This window comes from Vipera ursinii, assembly GCF_947247035.1.
Source record: "Vipera ursinii genome assembly, chromosome: 1".
NCBI classification, from domain to species: domain Eukaryota; kingdom Metazoa; phylum Chordata; class Lepidosauria; order Squamata; family Viperidae; genus Vipera; species Vipera ursinii.
Window position 1 is genome coordinate 184,079,197 of NC_139512.1, and position 3,601 is coordinate 184,082,797.

Here is a 3,601-nt window from a genome sequence, read left to right on the forward strand (position 1 = left end):
GCAACAAGCATGTCACAGCTATGCATCCTGCCCCACTTCCAGGCAACCGACAGCAATCACCTACATCCAACCCTGCTTCAAACCATGGCAGGGAGCAACAACGTCGTGCTCCAGTTACAAATGTGTCGTCTTAATGCACTGAGTGCATTTTTCCCCATAACTTTTCATAATTATTTTTATATAACTTTGCATTTGAGGGTGACAAATACACCCCCAAATATTTAACCCTTTTAACAATCTCGAATCAAGTTAACCCTTCTAAAAGGGCCTTTTGCGATGCTGTCATATTTTTGGCTAATATTTTAGTTTTTTGTACATTAACCTTAAATCCAGAAACCTTCCCATATTGCATTATTATCTCCATCAGGTCCACAACAGAATTTTCTGGCTGGGTCACCGTAACAACCAGATCATCTGCAAACGCCCTCAGTCTATAATCTTGATCTCTAATTTGAATACCCTTAATTTTTTCCGAATTCCGTATTTTAATCAATAATATCTCCAATGTTAAAACAAATAATAAAGGTGATAACGGACACCCTTGTCTTGTGCCCTTTTCAATATTGCATACTTCAGTCAAACTATTATTTACTATTATTCGGGCAGTTTGTTTTTGATATAATGCCCTAATTGGTTGTAAAAATTTATCCCCAAAATTCATTTTATCTAAAACTTTCATCAAAAATTGCCAATCCAGTTGATCAAAAGCTTTTTCAGCATCTAAAAAGATAAACACCGCAGGGATCTGGTTGTTCCTTTCCAAAAACTCCACCAAGTCTACTATATGGCTCACATTATTTTTCATTTGTCTACCACTAATAAACCCAGTTTGGTCCCCATGAATCATCTGTTGCAAAACCCTCATCAATCTGTTAGCTAAAACCTTAGCAAATATCTTGTAGTCCGTATTCAAAAGTGATATTGGTCTGTAATTTCTTACTTGAGTAACATCCTGATCTTCCTTCGGAATCAGGGAAATAAAAGCAGTTCTCCAAGACGGAGGCACCCTTCCTCCCCTTTGAATTGTCTGAAACAATTCCCTTAATGGTTTTATCACCTCCAATTGTAGATTTTTGTAATAGACCGCAGTCAGTCCATCCGTGCCTGGCACTTTATCCACCTTCAATTGCTTAATTGCTAAAAGAATTTCTTCTTCTGTTATCAATTGATTAATCTCTTCCTTTTGTTCTTGTATAAGAACCGGGATGTTGGCATTCTTCAGATATACGTCAATATCTGCTTCATTAATCTTATCTTTAGCATATAATTTGGAATAAAAGTCCACAAAGGCTTCCTTAATAAGATCCTGTTGATACACAACCTTACCTTTATGTTCTATTTTATCTATGTTAAAAGCCCTTTGCTTTTTCCTTAACCTGTAGGCTAACCATCTACCTGGTTTATTGGCATTGCAAAAAGTGTTATGTCTAGCAAACCGTAAGTTAGTTGCCACCTGATCAGCCATCAGCTTATCAAATTGTCCTCTTAACAAATTAATAACCTCTTTGATCTTCACATCCGATGGATTCAAAATTAGGGCCTTTTCTTTTTCCCTAATTTCATTCTCCAATTCTTTCCTCCTAACTTCCAAGTTACGTCTGTATTTATTATTCATATATATTAACACCCCTCTCATATAAGCTTTACTAGCGTCCCAAACCATGTCCATAGAAGTATCCTTGTTCATATTAATTTCAAAAAAGTCCTTCATCTGTTTCTTACATTCTTCCACATTACTCTGATTTCTAAACAAGTTCTCATTTAAGCGCCAAGAGCGCCTATCTCTATTATCCTTATTAATCTCTAACCAGACTGGACTATGGTCAGATATAGTTCTTGGACAAATCTTTATCTTCTTAATCCTAGAAAAAAAATCATTAGTCAGTAATATAAAATCAATCCTGGAAAAAGATTGGTGTCTATCAGAAAAAAAAGTGTAATCCTTTTCATGTAGATGTGTTTCTCTCCAGATATCTCGCAATTCCAAATCATCCTTCATTTCAAAAAAAGATTTAGGCAATCTAGTGTGGCTCGGAGCATGTTTAAAAGAACCACACTTGTCCAGTTGTACATCCAAGACGCCGTTCCAATCTCCCATAAAAATAAAAGATTTATAATCCATCTGGGTAATCTTACTGTGTAGTAAACTATAAAAGTCAGCTTGCTGTTGATTAGGAGCATACAGTCCAACCAAAAGCGTTTTTTTGCCTTCTAACAGCAGATCTATCATAACGTTTCTTCCTTGTTTATCTGCTTCTATTAGTTCCGCTGTCACAGTATTCTTGACATAAATAACCACTCCATTTTTCTTATTCATTGCAGAGGCAATAAATTGCGTACCCAACCTTAAGTTCAATAGGTACTTTTGGTCCATAACCCTAATATGTGTTTCTTGCAAGCAAATAACATCAGTCTTAAATTGTTTTAAGTATTGAAAAACTTTCTTTCTCTTCTGTGGTGAATTTAAACTATTGACATTCCAAGTTAAGAACTTAGTCGCCATCCTTGGTGTCCCAAAGCTTCTGGAAGACAACTGTCAGGAGTCCCTTAACTTCCTTAGGCCGCGCCCCTCCCACAGCTTCGCTATAGGTACGCTTTGAAGGTTCCTTAACTTTCTGCTGATCTTGCTCTTGCTCTTGTCTCACTCGTCTCGAGGCGGCACGCGTCATCCTCTGCTCTCTGGCATCTTCCGATGAAACTGTAATTTGATCACCTCCAATATCTTTCTCATCTGTCTGTGTTCCTTCAGCACCTTGAGGCTTTCCCTCGCCATTTTTCTTTGCAGATTCCAAAAGTGATAGAGGGGTTGCTTTTAAAACTTTGCTATAAAAATCACGTGCCTGGATCACTGTGACCAAACGGTGTCTCGTGCCTTCATGCATCACCACCATGCCCACTGGTATCTCCCATCTAAACTTGATGTCACGTTTCTTAAGTTCCTGTGCCAGAAAAGCAAAATCTTTCCTTCTCCTTAAAATTCTTGGAGGAATCTCTTTTAAAACCAAAACTTCTTGCTCAGCAACCACAAGCTTAGTATCATAAGAAACTTGGATAACTTCATTCCTGATTGCTCTCTTTGTGAAGTAAACTACCACATCTCTAGGTAACTTCCTCTGCCTTGCAATCCATGAATTCACACGAAAGATTTTGTCTATATTTCCCTCAATTTCAGCTGCTGGCTGTCCCAGTACCACTTCCAAAGCCTCGGAGACTATCTGCTTTAAATCTTCTTTAGGATTCTCTTTTAAGCCTCTGATTCTGATAGCAAACTCCATCTGGTGGTACTGGACCAGAGTCAGGTCCCCATCCATTTTATCCATCATATTTTCATTCTCTAAGACTTTTGCTTCTAGTCTGGAATTCTTTTGGCTAAGATCTTCCATTTTTTCATCCAAGCATTGAATACATAAAGCCACACCTTCAAGTGCAGGCAAGATGTCTGCCCTCATTGCTGTAAACTTCTCTTCCATCTTCTCCTCCAGCTTTTCCATCTTTTCATCTATAATATCTGCTATTTGTTGTGAGTGCTTTTCGAAAGCATCCTGTAAATCCTTAACCGTCAGTGCCGGAGCAGGTGCAGGAGGAAGTAAGGCTTGCAGCG